Source organism: Camelus bactrianus, chromosome 23 (assembly GCF_048773025.1).
Source record: "Camelus bactrianus isolate YW-2024 breed Bactrian camel chromosome 23, ASM4877302v1, whole genome shotgun sequence".
NCBI lineage: Eukaryota > Metazoa > Chordata > Mammalia > Artiodactyla > Camelidae > Camelus > Camelus bactrianus.
The window spans coordinates 28,785,613-28,803,582 of NC_133561.1; the positions used below are offsets into that span (position 1 = coordinate 28,785,613).

The window sequence follows — 17,970 nt, forward strand, 5'->3', positions numbered from 1 at the left end:
GTCAGGGTCAAGAAGGCCTTTCCTTTGACGGCAGCCCCAGAGGTGACTGGTAAGAATGAGGTTGGTTTCAGAGAAGTCCAAAGACCTTAGGAGCCTGCCCTGTGGACCAAGTCTAGCTACACTGGAACGGGGTGAGAAGCCCCATAATTTGAGGGCTTACTTAAGCCCCCAGGAGTTACTCCTAGGTCCTGGGATCCAAGGTGCACCTAGGGGAAAGAGAGAACTCATGGAAAACCCAGGAGCCTGTGTAGCTAAACTACTTGATACAAGGCCTCGTAAAGTGGATTATTTCTTCCCTTAACTCAAAGCAAGGCAAGTTTATCTGCACATGTCCTGCCTACATTCCTGAATCTGCCTCAGGACTGGAGTGGCCTGTGCTCCAAAGTGGGACCCTTCGCTAGACGAGCCTGTCTAAGGAAGGGAGGAACAGGAACAGGGGCGGAGACGCCTAGATAAGCTGTATACAGTGAGGTCACAGGACCCGATTAGAAAATGTTTCTGTAACACAAACATTTGCTAAGCATATTTGTGGAAAAAAGGACTACATTTATGGGATTCCAGCAAGAGATCAGGGGCCAGGGCCACGGTTCCCAGAGTTGTGTCTAATGTTAAAATACTCAGCCTTCTGGGCGGTGGTAGCAGAAGGCAGAGTCATCTTTCTTTGCACCTCCGCAGTTTACCCTGGGCTGTTAACTCTCTTGCGTCTCCCTGCACGTCCTGGACCATTCAGCCCTGGTTCCCACCCACACAGGGAGGTATGAAGCCTGGTATCAAGACCGAGGATTGATTCAGCACCCAAAGTCCTCATTCCTGGCACCGCACACCCATGTCCCTGCTTTTGCTCCCCAATCCCATCTCTGAGCTTTAGCACCTATTCGCTCGCTTCTCATTTGCCTGGGATTTGAATTTTTCTCTTTCCCTGTACCTTTTGAGCCTTAGTTCTTTCCCATCTAACTGGGTCTGGCCATCAGTGGGCCCTGCTCTATTTTGGCAGGTGTAACTGGACTTCGGTTGACCCACTTGATTCGACAGACATATCTTGCCCAGTATTAGCAACTCTGACCCTATGCTCCCCAAACTCTCCAGTCTCCACTCAACACACACACACACACACACTCCAGAATGATACACAACCCATTTGCAACAGAGCTTTAAAAGAGACGAAGACCATCTCATTCTGTTCGTGAGTCTCCAAGCTAGATCTATTACCCCCATCATAGTGTAGAGTCCAAATGAATCACAGAGACGGCCCAGCTGCACTCAGCGCTCAAGCACACGAGTTCTTTGGTGAGAGAAGACCTAAGCAATCCTCCGTGACCCTGCTGATACCAAACTGATTTATCCCCAGCTCCCTCCACCTCGACTCCGTTACCCAAACATTGGGAGACCAGAAACCTCATTTTGCCATTGACAATAAAGGAAAAGAGAAGTGATGGTGGGGACTGGATGAAATTAGAAAGGCAAAAACAAATCAGAGCTGCCTCTGGGTCTCCATTTGGACTAATATCACTCCCTATCTGCATCTAAGCCCTACCACAGGCATGGGTGGATTCTCATTGAAGAGGCAAAAAAGTTGTTTCTAGAGCCATCAAATTCACATGACTTAAGCAACATTGAACTGTTTAAAATTTCAGTGTTGTCTGCCAAAAAAATAATAACAGGAAGTTGTATAGAGCAGAATGTGCTGACAGCAGTAATGTTTCAGTAATAATTCATGTGCGGTGGATGATGCTCTGGAAGTCAGCCCAGCAGGCTAATGTGACTGGGGATGCTTGCCTACTGATGGCCAAACAACTGATTGGCATTTCTGCTCCATCATAAAATCGGCTCGCAAATAATGTGGAGGTGGATCCAAAAGGAGGGAAATTGAAGAAGAACAAGGGAGTAAAGGGTGATGAGCAGAGCTGCCTGGAAAACTTGGGACAGAAAGACCAAAGGAACATTTTCAAGCTCAGTTTCCAGTCTAAGCCAACTCTCATTTTGATTTTATGCTATAATTTTGAAAGCTTTTTTTAAAAAGCTAACCATCTAATAAAGGTGACATTATCTATTCATTCTATCTTCCACTTGGAACCAGGTCTCCCTCCCAAATGAATGAGCTGCCTCTTTCCAATTGTTCCGACAATAAGATCCATAAAACCAACGACCTCTTCTCTTGGTGCACGTAGAGCTGAGTGCTCATCTGTCCTCACTGATGGATGTGCCACCAACTCTTGATGTCTATGAGGAAGCAACATGCCACTCTGTCTGCTTCCCTAGACTGGATTCAGCCCGCCATTCAGGAAAATATGCTTCTCCCTGACTATAGAATGTATAGCAAAGCAAAATGGAAACAAATTTGTAAAGTCGTTCACGTTAAGTTTCCTGAATTTAATATGGATAATTAAAAGATTTCTGAGTAGGTATCCTCCGTATTTTGTGATTGGAGGTTAAGAACTAGGGAATTCACAAAGGGCCTACCAAGTGCCAAGCATTTGAAAGGTGACCAGGCCTTTGTGTTGTGTGTTGTAAGTGTACAAATAGACACTGGGTTTGAAGAGTAAGTGTGAAAAATGAATGTGGAATATCATGTTGACCATTTTTATATTGATTCCACATTGAAGTGATTTTTTTTTTTAGAAATATTGGGTCAAACAAAATATGCAATAAAAATTAATTTTATCTGTTTCTTTTGATTTCTTTTAATGTGGCCTAGGTTCAAGTCCCAATTTCCTCTAGGTGCCTTAACCTCTTGGTCTTCTGTTTTTCATCTGGGAAGCAGGGAAGTAGGAAGACCCAAAGGACGAAGTAAGCCTGAGTTTAAGCCCAGCTCTACCATGTATGAGCCATTTATTCTTAAGTTATTTCATTGACTTGGTCATTAGTTTTCTCATCTATGAAAGGGCTTAATAACGACTTATTTGCAAGATTGCTGTGAACATTAAATAAAATGATGTACGTGAAGCAGTTCCCACCATGCCTGGGGTACGACAGGTGCTCAGAAAAACTGGCACTGTTGTTACTACCTGTCAAAAGAAATGCTTAAACAGATGATGTCTGATCACTCTTTAAATCTGTTATTGAATAATCGCATGCCTCTTACCACAGGGTGGTCATTCAGGATCAAATTATGGATATAGAGGAAGCTTTTTATCAATTGCTGGCTACCCTGTTGGTGTATTTTCTGTATGGTTTTGAAATATTCCCCAGGATCATTTTAGAGCTTTTTGTATAGAGAAATAAGGACATCCCAGCTCAGATCAAGTTGCATCTGCTCCCAGATGCATGTCTGAACCCTGCCACCTGTTACAAAGGACTATCCACATCTAATTCCGAGGATAGGAATCTCCCACCAATGGTAATATTGGCCACATTGCCCATGATGTCCAGGGCCTGGTGTCAGTGGGAACCAATGGTGAAGACCTTGACCCCCTATCCCCTCTACGACAGCTTAGCTGGCTGGACCTTCTGGGACAACAGTCAACATATCGACCGAAGCAAATCTTGCCACGTAAATAAAACTAAACAGAGAGTATTTTCTTCTCCTGTCGGCCTTTCATTAGCTTCTTGTGGTTCTTAGAAATAAATTGAAAATCTTTAATGTTGTCTGCAGGATGTGATAGGATCTACCTGCTGTATTTTCATACATCTGCCTTCTTCTTTAACTCTGCTCCAGACAAGGTGGTCCTAATTTTGTCCCTCCAATACACCAGATTCTTTCCTGCTTCAGTGCCTTTGCATATGATGTTTCCTCTTCCCCTAAACTTTGCCTGGCTAACTCCTACTTATCCTTCAGGTCTCTGTTTATGTCTCTTTCAAAGAAAGATTTTCCTCATCTATTAGTCTTCTATCACTCTGATTTTTCCTTCATGCCCCTTATGGCCCTGATCAAAATTTTACTTTTTCTTTTTCTCACAGGATCACAACTCTCTTATTTGCTGCATTTCCAGCACTTTGCACAAATCTGTATGGAACCATCTTTATTGAATTAATACATAAGTAGATGAATAGATAGACACTAGCCATCCAAAGCAGAATTCATTACTTGTCTATATTTCTCCCACCTATGTTTTCTGATTTCTCCTTGCTCCCACTCCAGATCCTCAAGTCTAGAACTTCTTCTCTTTGACGATTCTTCAGGAAGCCCCACACTCACCCAGCAGGTTTCAATGAATAAATCATCCTATGGGCTGATCTTGCAGCCAAGGGAAGAGTTACGCAGGGTTCATCAATGCACAAGTATACTGCAGATAATAACCATAGCTGATGTTTTATCATTTGGAATGTGCCAGGCAATACAGAATGAGTATGATGTATATCATCTCATTTATCCTTCACAACAGTCCTACAGGACAGAGACTTCAGTTGTCCCCATTTTGCAGATGAGCAAACTGAGACATAGAGTAAATAGCTGGTCTGCAGTCAGCTAACTGTCAAGAGGAGATATGAAACAAACTTGGTCTAATTCCAACACTTATGCACCTCATCTCTGGGTATCACTGCCTGTCTCAGTTGCAGGCACCAGCTCTGCCAGTTAACTCTTGTCTGAACTTAGCTCCATTCTGCTTCTCTCCTAATCCACCTAAGCTCTTCTCTTAAGGAGCAACACCTTAATGGCAATTTCCCAAAACAACCCCAATTTCAGGTAGAAGTTAGTTTTTCCTCAACACTCGGATACTATGGATTGATAAGTCTTCTCTGTGGTTCTCACATCCAGCATTTCTTTAACTAGATCCATAATTCTTTTTTGTTTTTTTTAACCAAAGTCATGGTGACTCTTGAATTTAATTCAAGGAGGGAGAGGAGAAAAACAGCATTTAGTTAGTCCCTTCTGTATGCCAGTCATTCTTCTAAATGTTTCACATAGGTCATCTCATCCAATTGCCTAATAACCCATGAAGAGATTACTAGTATCTCTTTCATAAATGAGATAACACAGAGCCTCAGAGAAGTTAAATACTGTGCCCAAGATCACACAGCTACTTTGCAGGAACCTGAAAATGTCAGACCCATTTTATTTTATTCCAAAGTCATGCTTCCTCCTTTATCCATATGGTATTCACCCCCCAAGCCTTTCTGGCTTGCCCAGTAAGCCTTCTTACATCGTTTCTCAGTCTTCTGTTCTTCCCTGTTCTTATGAACGTTCTCCCATCACTCACCTCCATCCTGACATTGGGTTCTAGTTTCCTCTCCCACCCTCCACAACAAATCATTTCCTTTCCCTCCTTCCTTCCTTGAGCAATGTAAATTTATGTTTATATGTATGTTCATTCAATTTACATTGGCAAAGCACCTATATTTGCATATCTCTTTTCCACAGCCACATATCACTAATGTGAACCAAGGCAAGAGCCCTGAGCATGGGGTAAAGATCTGGTACAAATGCAGATACATGGCTGCTTATCATCACTTTAGCAGAAAGTAGGAGCCTAAGGGGATGGGACAGAAGATAGACTAGCTCTGACAGGATAAGTGGAAACCTTGTATCAGGCAGCTAATGGATGGGAGGACAACATAGCTACTGCAAGTGGAGGGGGAATGGAAACAGCAAAAGAGCTCGGGGAGCCCTGATTCACTGACAGAGAGAAGGCAGCCAAGGGGGGCAGTGAGTACACTGTTTGGAAAAATGGAAAGTGAACTTCAAATTTGTATTCAATCTGGTCCCCAAAATACCATTACCATTAACGTATCTCTTAAAACAAATAAAAGAGAATGGGGGAAAGACATCATTGCAATTTGATCCTTAGAAGAGGTACTATTGGTCAGAGAAGACCTGGCTCCCTCGCTGAATCTGACTGGGTTCCATGTACAGAGGAGATCTATGGATTACCATGGTCTAGCACAGCAGAATAATTAAATGGGTTTCCCACACAGTTTAAGACTGGCATCTACATTGGTTAGGTAAATGCAAAAGATGGGTCTGATCAAATTAGTGAGCATTCTAGGGAGGCTCTGCCGTGTGAGGTCTGTAGCCTCCAAACTAGCTTTTAAGATTCTTCTCCTGGGAGTCATCAACCATCTCTCTCTTGGATAAAACCTGTGAGATTTAGATATAAACAAGACAGTCAAATGTACCCATAAGTGCCATAATTTGAGTTTAGGTACTAGCGCTATGTCTGAATGACAAGTATGAGAGGGGTTTTTAGAGATACCATTTGAAATCTTTGATGGGTTACGTGTGCATATGTGGCCCAGGTGTGAATTCCTGGCTGCCCTTGATAAGAAACATACCTAGTTTACAGCCCCACCAAAGGGAACCTGTGGTCCCCTTCCTGGGGCTGCCTGATGTAAAGACACACTCTGATTTGAGCCATAGCTGTGACCTTCACACAGTAGATATTATTTGTTTCCACCCAGATTCTCTGACCTGCAGGTGCAGCCATCCTGGATGTTGGGCCTTGACTGGATATCAACTCACAGCTCTCTTCTCCCCAGAATTGCCTTTGGTTAAGCCAGAGCATTGCTACTTCTGAGACGATCATCTCCTACCACCTCCAGAGGTACAAAAGCCTAGAGTCTGGCCACAGGACGGTCATGTTTGTATGCCATTTGTGCTTCCAAACGTCCCTGTGATTAGAACCAAAGCGAACATCCAGAGGACATGTTCTTGCTTACCCTTTCCCTTTCCCATCCTGCTTCCTTCACTCTCCTTCCCTCAAGAGGACTCTCCCAAAGATGGGGTGTATACATACAATGGAATGTTATTTAGCCATGAGAAAGGAGGACATCCTGCCTTTTGCAAGAACATGGATGGACCTTGAAGGTATTATGTTTGGTGAAATGAGCCAGACAAAGACCAACACTGTATGTTCTTCTACAGGTGGAAACTTAAAAAGCTGAACTTGTAGAAACTGAGAGTAGAATGGTGGCTACCAACACCTGGCGGGGGGGGGGGGTGGTAAAAAGGGACAATATTGATCAAAGGGTACAAACTTCCAGTTAGAAGATGAATGAGTTCCAGGAATCTAGTGCACGGCACCGTGATTATACATAACAATACTGTACTATATACTTGAAGTTGCTAAGAGAGTAGATATTAAATGTTCTCACCACAAAGAAGAAATGATAATTATGTGATGCGGTGGAGGTGTGAGCTAACACCACAGTGGTAATTATATCGCAATGACTACGCGTATCTAATCAACGCTTTGTACACCTTAAACTTACACAACGTTATATCTCAATTATACCTCAATAAAGTCAGAAAAAAATCATTTGAACGAGGCTTCTCCACCTCAGGCTCTGCTTCTAAAGAACACCTCTGGTGGTGTTACTGTCCTGCCCCCAACTGGACAAAGCTTTTCTGGAGCTGTAGCTTAGGGAGCCCCTAATACCTCTCCCAGCTGTACACCCTTGAGTGGGGTGATGTGATCTGTGCTGTACCCTGGCCAGGGACACCCACGGGGGACCTAGGAGGAGGTCGGCTTTCCTTACTCCAGTAGGTCTATCTTTTCTGTTGGTTGAAGAGCCCACTCTTGAGCTCACCTTCAGAATTAGGAAACGAGTCTTCGACTCAACTAAACCCCAGCTGCTCCTGTTTTTGGAGTCAGGGAGAGTCCACAGGGAGGAGCAGAGTTCTCTCAAGTCTGCGTGGGATAGAGGCCAAGCCCAGCCGGAATCACCTGTACCCAACGCTAAGCTGTCCTGACATCTCTCTTAATGATTCCCTCCTCAACAGCAGCTGGGACGAGGATGGCAAGCTGCTCCTTTTCCATTAACAGGTGTCCCCCTGGCCATTCTCCTGTGAACCAAGCAATGAACAAAAGACTCGGGCAGAAAATTGGGAAAAGCGATGCTGGCTACCATCAGATGTGTATTTATTCAGTTTCTAGGTGCTCAAGAAGTAACATCCCCTGCTTCCCCTCTCAGGCTGGGAAGAAACAGGACTCTGAAGACAGATAGATGGAGAGCAAGATATCACCTTCATCTTTAATAAGTTGTGAAAAAACAAGACCATGGGGGAACCAAATGGCCTGCTGACACTTTATCCCTAAACTACACAGCTTATCAACCCAGTGAGAAGCTGTGAGGGACACCCTGGGGCCTCTCGTGAAGGTTCCGGCTCAGGAGGGAGGAGACAAGCATGCACTCACTCTGTGGGCAGGCCCGCAAGCGAGCAAGAGGGCTGAGCTCGGTTTCTTCACTCACATTCGCTAATGGAAGAACTCACTGCCCCTCCCTTGGGGAGGAGTGAGGGAGGGGTGGAAAAAGTGCTATTCTATCTGTGGTTTTGAATCTTTTCAATCATTACTAAATTTCCCGGGGGGGGGGGGCACTTAAAAACATGGCAGGGTACGACCAGCATCCAGTGGGCAGGAGTGAGGGATGTTAAACACCATGTGATGAGCAGGACAGCGCCATACGACTGATAGCAGCTCTATCCACGATGCCAATAGCACCCTCGTGGGAAACAGAAGTCCTTCTATGTGGAAACACAAGCACAGATCTCGAAGACTGCCTCCACCCGCATGTGCACACCTATCGATCCCCTATAGACTGCAAAACATGAGACACTCTGCAAAGTTAATCAAGGAGACACAATACTAGATTCCCAACCTTCAAAAAACCAGGAGACACAGTGCCCTGGAGAGCAAGGCGTTGTTACCGGCACTTCATCAGCGCCTAACAGCAGGAAAAGAGCAGCAGCCGGGTGGCCAGGGGCCTGTCCGGAGAAAGCAACACCTTCAAAGGCCGCAGCTGGGCCAGCGGCAGGTCGTCTCTGCTAAAAGCTGCACTCAGCTACCCGGGAGTCCTCGCCTCCCTTTCTTCCTCCCCTTTTCTCTTTCCCTTTTCTTAAGGACTGTGGTGCTTCTCTGTGAGGTTAATTACTTGCCTGTCATTGAGCCCAGCACTCTCTCTGTCAGCTCCCTCGGCTCAAGAACCAAAGGTGTCAAAGGAAGAATTTCTAGGAACGCCAGACTCACACGCCCACCCCCTTGCTCTTCTCCTGCTTTCAAAAAAGGCTAGTGTTGCCTCGGTCTTGGCCTTGAGGGGACGAGGGCTGGAAGCAAGTGTTCCCAGAAATGTTGCTCATAGAAAGTCATCTAATTCTGCACACATTACCCTGTCTGGCCGTATTAACAGGGTTATAAATATGCCTGAAGTTTAGAATTGATGATCAACAAAGTACTTAAATAAACATGCTTATTACTGAAGCCCCGAGAGGAACGCAGTGACATGCAGAGAGGGCCCAAGCACATCATTTTCACCTTCGTTTCCTAATCTTATCTACTTTTATTTCACGCCACATGAAAAATGGATGGGGAGCTCCTTGCTATTTTTGATGGGTTTTCTCTGTAAGTATTCTTCCCCCACCTGCTGCTTCAGTGAAAGTAACACCAGCCTTCTCAGGGGTGCTCACCCCGGGCCCGGCCAGCCACGAAGACCAAACCACCCCCCGAGGCCCAGGAGAAGTGGGGACGCTGGCTCCCCATGGAAATGAGAAAAGGGGGCTCATGAAGTCCGCCAGCAGGCCCGGCAGAGTGCTCTACGCTCAGCCCTTCCCAGCATCTCAGGGACTGAATGAGTCATTGGCAAATGAAAGTTTGTAGATAAAAAGAATTCCGGAAACCAATTGGTTTCGTCTCTATTTACATGACTAGCTTAGAGAGCCTTTCCGAAAATGGTCCTCTGTGTCTGGCCCTTGTGTTTTATAACACGCACATTTCATCATACCAGGCACTCGGTCTTATCCTGGAAGTTTTAGCCAAACATTTTAAGATTATTTGCTACTCAAGAAAAGATTGTGTAAATATTTCATAAAAAGGTCTAATAATAGCCAGTGACAGCTAACTACCACTGGCCATTTAAGATGTGTCTGGCCGTATTTGTGAGCTCTTTAGAGAAACTGATTTATTTCATCCTCAGGGGAGTAGGTCCATTATGCAGATGAGGAAACCGGAGGCAACAGAGCAGATTAGTAACGTGTTGGTAAAAGGCAGGCCAGGATGCAAACTCAGGCAGACTGGCTCTGGAGCCGGAACACTCAGCCAAGACTCTACGCTGCTTCTTACGTTTACGTTCCTTAAGACTCTATCATGAGCAAAGTTAGTATATGGATAGAATCAAATAATGTCAAGGCCCTTCTAAAGTAACCAGTCCAATCGTCTCTCTCAAATGCTCGTGTAAATGGTCAGGTAGCATCTACGTATACATCCAGCAAGGCGTGGTGCAGCCTGTGAATCGGGGAGTATGAGAGATGCCTAAAATTATTTTTTAAAAAAACCTTGCTTAAAAAAAAAAAAGTCCTTAGGCTGAATTCTGCCAGCTGGCTGGCGGTCTGGGAGTCCTGCTTCTCATCCAAAATTTTACAGACAGTGAAACTAGCCCAGAGAGGGAAAGCGGTCTGTGCAAGGTCACACATCAATAGCGACAGAAGCAAGGCTAGAATCCAAGGCTCATGGACCTTTCTGCCCACATGAAAACCCTGCTCCATCCTCTGCTTCCCCATCCCCTCTCCTCCCCGCCCCCCCCCCCCAGTTCCCATCTCTCTCACGCACAAGCAGTACGGCTCTTACTTTATTTGCAAAGTAAATAGAGCTGAGATACAGATTACTTTCAAGCATCAAAGCTTTTATCCAATATAAACAGAATCAGGGTAACTTGTTCCCTCTCACTCCTCTCTCACACATGCACACAGGCTCTGTGCCAGGCCAGCATCATTAGCAGAAGGCAAACAGAACTCAGGCATCCTGGCCAAGCTGGGGAGCACTGTCTACACCCAATACGATCAGGGAGCTGCATTTAACATGGCCTCCTTCCTTCTTTTTTTCCCACTGACGCTCCGCTAGGAATAAAGACTGGATTGTTAAATGCGAGGTACGTCACAAAGGAAAGGGCTACGGACTGAGAGTGGGTCGAGAGATCTTCTCCCACAGCCTCCCTGAACCTCAGTTACCTTATTTGTAGTGATGGGAGGATTAAATGGGTTAATAGGAAGCCAAGGTCAAAAATATGGTACATTAGCAAAGTCCTCATTCTCTGGTTCTGAGAGTTCCCAAACTCGTCAAAGAGGAGACATACACACCAATACATGCACACCACACACACACACACACACACACACACACGTTCTCACATATTAACACCAATGAAAAATAATACATGAGGTTAGAAAGTTACACCTTTAAAACAATAGAGCCGCCGTCATTCAAATGACTCTTTTTCAGAACGAACTCATCCCAGAGAATGCGATCAAGGGCTCTAGCAAATTCAGTTTAACACTGGCAGCAGCCACTCTTCATTCTTTGAGTGTAAGTTGATTGCATCTTTGGTTACAGCCGCAAGTCTTCCCTAGCTCTGGAGAATAAAGTTGAGAAACAAGCTTGGGATGGTAGTTTTGGGGAGAGGGAGGCAGGGTGGTGTAGTGATAAGGGCTCAGGATTCTGTGTCAGAAGATCTGGATTGTTCTCTGCTCAGATACCTTCCAGCCCTGTGACTTTAGGCAAGTCTACAACCTCTCTCGCTCTCAGTTTCCTCATCTATAAAACAGAAATGATAATTCCTTTATAGGATTTTTATGAAGATCAAAAGCTAATAGTAGATGTGAAAGTGTTCTCCAGGCCATAAAATCTAAATGCAAATTTTGTAAGTCTTTTTTTTTTAATGTAAAAGATGTGGGGTGATTAGTAAATTAAATTGGAAGGCAGTTCTTATAATGGAACTTAAAAGTCATTATAATGGGAGCAAGTATCATCACCATCGTTGTAGAGCGTCTGATAAGACAGCCTTAAATGGCCAAGCTCATATCTGTACATTTCATCCATTCAGTCAGCCAGCTGACAAATGTCCTTTGAGTACCTAGACGTGCCAAATGCTGTTAAACTCAGGGAACACCGTGTCGAACGCACACAGCCCCTTTCCCTCTAAAAGCTCCCGATGGAACGTGACTAGACATCTAACATCTACTGCTCATTTATCTCATTACCTCATAGTTAAATCTGGTATAAACCAATGACAACTGCAGAGCAACTTCAGAGGCTTCTTGAGGTTCCCAAGTGTCTGCAAAATGCTTTGAAAAATAAAAGACCCTCTCATAATGTGAGTCAAAAGAGAGGATAAACCAATGAGTGGGTGAGTGAGGACCACAGAGATGGCGGAGCAAAGGATTCAAGGGGAAGATTTCAGGAAGGAAGTGAGGGTGGGCCCAGGTTGGGAGGTCTTATCAAAAGCCACTCACCTCCTTTTTTCCACCTGCTCTTTGATGCTGTAATCTAGAAAATAAAGGACTTGAGCCAAGTGACCATCCACGCCCATTTCAGCTCTGAGATTCTGCCATCCTCGGCCATGTAGGATGGCGGTACAGTGGCTTGAAGTAGTTAATTTATCCTGCAGAATATTTCAAACCTGAGTCAGCATAGGTGAGACAGAATAGAAGGACAATCACCCCCCACACCCTTTCCCAAGAAGACAAAGCTGCCCATCATTTGCCTTTAATCTGTTTTCTTAATTTTCTTCCTAAGGAAAGTCACAGCTCCAATCAGTCCTCTAATCAATGGCTGCACTACTCCTGCACAAATGAGCTGGATTTATTAAAGGAGCCCTCTCTTCGATGGAAATGGGCTCCCTGCTGGGGCTGCACATACAGGCTAAGATTGACTGCTTCCAGAATAGGTAAGGATGGAAAGAAAATGAGAGCAGGCACGTGATGGGGAAGAGAGCCCCCAAGACTGCTCTATGACCTCCTCACCACCATGACAAGGAACGGATGGTCGCCAGCGGCCCCTAGACATTTGCATCTCATTCAGGCCGATCCTGTGCATGGTGACCAGTAGTGCCTCGCAAGAAAGCATCCTCTGTCACTTCCCTACATGGCCGAGGTAAAGGACCTCACCCGAAAGAGAGAGACTCTTCCAGATGGAAAACTTCACAGAAACCAGGAGGCTACAGGCTATCAGAGCTGGAAAGAGCCTTGGAGGCGGACATACAGCCACAAATTCAGGGGGTGTTCTGTGACAGGACCCCAATATTTCTGAATTGTTGACGGCCAGAAGCAGAGGAAATTAATATTTCAATGCTGTAAGAAATTATTCATATTAGGCAGAAATTAGATAATTATCTATTCATATTTGGGGGCTGAGGTCTCCTTTTCAGTAGGAAGTGGACACTTGATTAAACTTTTGTCTACATATAGAAGCAGCCAGTGGAGATGCCTGGAACAAGGAAAACTTAATCTCTTCTGCAACTAATGTCAAGCTCTGTCTTCACTGCACGATTTGTATTTCTGGAAATTATTATTATGTTTCTTGGGGCGGGGAGAGAATGGGGAAGTCAATTTCTTGCTTCTCCTTAAAACCTCAGAGAAATCTGAGAGGCCTGGACATCCATGTAGAATATGGACAAAGGCACTCACGTAATAGGTCAATGTCTGACCCCAGTGACATGATGGAAGACAGAGAGAGACAGAGAGACAGAGAGACAGAGGGACAGACAGAAAGAGAGACAGAGAGACAGAGAGAGAGAGCGTCCCATGCTATAAACAATAGAAGCCAAGTTGCTTGGCAGCCTGTTTTCAGATTTTCTATTCTCAGTTATGATTTCCTTCTGTTACCCTCCAACCTCAGTTTTGTTCAACATGTCAGCCTGAGAGAGAGCAGTCTGGAAAAACAAACCAGTTACGAGATGGTACCGAGGATCAACGTCCAGAGATGCAGACTAAAATAGGTGTGGAGAGGATGATGTCAGCCGGTGTGGGTGGAAAACGCAGACATTCCTCAGACACAGCTCCCTCCAAGGCTGTGGACCCGGGAACCTGGTGGAAGGCTCGGCATTCCAGAGTTAGGTGGAAACGGAGCTGGTGCTGATTAAGAATGATAAAGGGGGGGCTGGGCTGTCTGGATTCTATAAACAACAAAAGGCATCATTAAGTGATTTGCTCAGAGTCACAGAGTTAGTTAGTGAGACAAACTCAGAGACACTGTGATTCTTAATCTTGAGTTTTCTGTGATCCTAGACTCACCACACCTCTCCTGCATTTCAAAGTCCAGCCAAGCTTTATGTCACTGGTGTTCACCACCTGGAGAGAGAAAGAGAGAGAGAGAGAGAAGAGGGAGGAAGAGGGCAGAAACAAGAGGAGGGGAGGGGACTCAAGCAGTGTTCAGAGATTTACTTTCTGCAGTTTTCAGATTACTCATCCTTTTCTTGACCTGGTTCTGCTTTGTGAGACTTGCAGCCCATCGGCGTTGGAAGATCAGTTAATCCTGTTTTTTTTGTTTTTTTGGTTTTTTTGCAGGTAGACCAAACTGGCCCTGGAAGTGACTTGCCTAAAATTACTAGCAACTAAGAGTCCAAGTGGGTTTGGAAGCAGAGAAGGAAAGCAGCAAAGTGTGGAGGGAGAATCAAGAAAAAGAATTCCCCAGGAAGCCTGCAGCTCAGCCCCAGGGAGTGAGTGTGGATGGACCCTTACTGTCCCGCCTCCCACCCCTCCCGTCTGCACGCATCTCCTACCCTTTCCTTCACGGAACCTCTACAAGGACTAGAGTGAGAAAACGCAGCATCTTACGAGTCTCCACTCAGAATATTCTGTCTCATATCATCCTGTGTGTGAGTCTTGTGTACCCCCAACACTTCCAGCTCCACTGGGGTGGGAACTGGATTCCAGGGAGTGTACCGTACTGCGTGCTTCCCTTTTATACAGCACCTCCCACAATTGGGAATAAGCGACTCATGTTCGACAAATACCCGCCTGGACGTTGCTCTGAGAAAACTTGCAAAACTTCTCATGGTGCAAATTCTTACATTATAGAGGGAAAAGTTTAAAGATGGGGAAATGAGACCCAGTTTCCAATCTGCAAAGTGGAGAGGGAGAGACTTATGGCACCTGGCCGTTCCTTCTCATCTGAGATGTGTCATTTTGATAACAAAATTTAGCAACTGTATTGATAGACTACAATTTGGACAGGACATTCTCGTACCATGAGGCCTTCTCCCTTTCCTCCGTCATCCCCTTCTCTCTTGTCCCCCACACCAACTTACAAAAGCCTTGGCACGCAGAGGGCTCAGGATGGGACCGAATCCTCAAGAACTCCAGCAGAGTCACAGGCAGAAATTTGCCTGAGGCTTCTGAAGGGTAGCTGCCTTTTTGACGCCGTTATATTGGTTTTGTCTCAATTGAAACTCTGAGTCTGAAAGTGAGCGATGGGGGTTCTGAATGCGTTTGCCGTTGTAGAAGCTGTCAGAACACAGCGTTCCCTTTGCCTCCTGGAATGGGAAGCAGTCAGAGGTTGGACTGGAAGTGGGTGATAGTTGCAACTGGAAAGCATTCCTCAGGCAGGTGAGAATGTGGAGAACGTGTCAGCTGCTCACGCTCCCCACATCTCTTCCCCAAATCTACCAGACTCTTTCCCTCCTTGCGTCTGTGTATCATTAAAATTTTACTCATGATATAAAATGCCACCCTGAAGTCCTCAGGTAACTATGGGAGCCACAAAACTATTTATGGAAAGCTTGAATTTTAAGTTTTCTCCTCTCCTATTGCAAAACATTCTAGGGGGATGCGGGAAGGAGGCGAGGACTGACTCAAACAGTCTTCCCGGTCCACTGGGGAGATGGTGACAAAAAATGGGAGAGGAGCAAGTATGTTCTTGCCTAGAATATCCATTACAAAGCCTTTTGCCTGGCATTATGCAGCCACTTAACCTTTTCCACTTGAACAGCAGATTCCAAATGTATTTTTTGTCAAGCCAGGTCACAGCTCCACAGCCCTCCCAGAGAAGACCCGTGTGGAGCATCCATCCTTTCATTCTGGCGGATCTAAGTAGAGCTGAAGATAGAGACCACTCTGTTCCCCATCCTCCGACCTTCACTCTTGAAAGCCACTTGCTTTCAAGGAGAACAACTCTTGTCTTGGAACCAATTAAATATACATACCAGAGTGACTAAAGTGTTCTTGAAAGGATGTGCAAGGGGAGTGCCAAGAAAGAAGAAGCATCTCAGAATGAATTATTGATCAAGTTTTCTTTCGTACACACACACGTATGAGGGTCTGGCACTCCCAGCCAGGGGGAGATGGCATCTTGTGCAGTCTGCACAGGGTTAAGAAAGATAACCTCTTTGCCCTAAACTCCATTTATTTGGTGGATGGGAAACGTGTTTACATCTCTGTGTATCTCCTTTTGTTTGGTTTTCCAAGAAATCCTGAATCAGCAGATTTCAGAAGAAAGCTAACACAACTGACAGGCTTAGAGAAATATGTGTGCTCTGTGAAAAAATTAATTGGAAAAACAAAAACAAAAACGCTTTTCACTTATATAGCAGTTTTTATCCCAGTCTCTAAACGAGTTATGAGTATTAATTAAATGTTGTCATGCATCATTTGTCACCTTGTTTCTATTAGTCCAAGTGGAAACCTCAGGTTCGATTACTGTTAGAGGTGGAGAAACTGAGGCAGTGTGGAAGGATGGATGAAATCATGAGGAAGTTAAGGGAACTGTCACTTCTATATTGACCACTCCAAACTCATTCATCTCATGAGACCTACTTTGGTGATGACAAACTAGCACAGTGCACACCAATCCTGACACCCTCACTTCCACTAGTTGCCATTTCTGCTAAGCCAGCTGATGGAACTGTCTCCTTATAAGTCAACTTGGTGACCATTACCAGAGTAGTAGTTACCTATGGCTGGATAACCCATGGCCACAACTTATAAATAACACACATTTATTGTCTGACAGTTTCTGCAGATCAGGAGTCTGAGCATGACCCCGCTGGGTCCTATGCTTAGGGTCTTACAAGTTGCCAGCCAGGGCTGAGTTCTCATCCAAAGGCTCAGCTGAGGAACTATCTGCTCTCCTGCTCACATAGTTTGGGTAGCATTTCATTCCTGGCAGCTGTTTTGTGCTGGCTATTGGCTGTATTTCCTAAAAGCCACCAGCACTTCCTTGCTACATAGACTCCCTCACCATGGCTACTTACTCATCAAGTCAGCGAGGCAACTATTTAGCGTCTGGTATCAAAATGGAGTCTTGATGCCACGTAATGTAATCACGTTGTGTGCTTCATGATTACAAAAGGGGATAGCCCACCTCTTTTGCTGTATTCTTTTGGTTAAAAGGAACTTGCAATTCTCACCCACACTTGAGGTGAGGGAATTACACAAAGGGGTGAATACTAGGAAGCAGGGATCCTGGGGGCCAGTCTAGAATCTGTCTGTCAAACCCAAAAATCTGGAAGTAAAAACTCCTTCATTACTGTAAGCTTTATGGTAAGCTTTCAAGAAAATAAAAGGTAGGGAGTTGGTCAGATTATTTGATGTTACGGGCAAACTTCAGCGATACTGCAAGCTCAGTTCCCGATCACCGCAATAAAGAGAGTCACGCAAATTTTTTGATACCTCATGCATATAACATTCTGTTTGCATTGTACTGTCTATTAAGCGTACAATAGCATTATGTCTGAAAAAACAACATATGTACCTTAATTAAAAATATGTGTACCCAAAAATGCTATCATCTGACAGTGCAGGGTTGCCACAAATCTTCAACTGGAAAAAATGCAGCAGCTACAAAGCACAATAAAATAAAGTCTGCTTGTATCCACCTTACAGGAAACAGGAGAACTCAGCAGAACACTGAACACATACAAACACAGGTGTTTAATAGAGATCTCAGGGAAGCCCCAGTAATTTCACTTATTAATCAAGATACACAGGATTAAGTTACTCAACTAGCAGCCAGAGTGCTAAGACGGCCACCTTCAGATCCCCGTTTTTAGTTTCAGGAAAAAAAAAAAGAAAGACAAACAAGAATAACTTAGTTCAATGCAATAAAGATTTATTGAATGCCTACTTTTTGCTTACTGCATCCTAAAAACCAGACATGAGACACAGACTGGTGTCTGTGTTTCTCTAAGTGTCATCCTCAGCTGGATCAGAGCCACCCAAAGGGTGTGTGATGAAAGGCAAGTGTCTGAGTGCCATCTCAGACTTACTGAGTCAATTTTTTGGGTTTGGAACCCAGTAATCTACATTTTTAACAAGAACCCAGAGAATCT

General features: G+C 44.8%; 1 long non-coding RNA gene across 1 annotated transcript; it reads right to left on the reverse strand.

The window, feature by feature from the left end:
* Window positions 1–12,079: 12,079 nt before the first annotated feature.
* On the reverse strand, window positions 12,080–14,020 carry LOC123611924 (uncharacterized). Its single transcript, XR_006719027.2, has 3 exons — window positions 13,937–14,020; window positions 13,607–13,818; window positions 12,080–12,306 (listed from the first exon to the last, which is right to left on the reverse strand). It is a non-coding gene; the product is annotated as an uncharacterized LOC123611924 (long non-coding RNA).
* Between the last annotated feature and the right edge of the window lie 3,950 nt (window positions 14,021–17,970).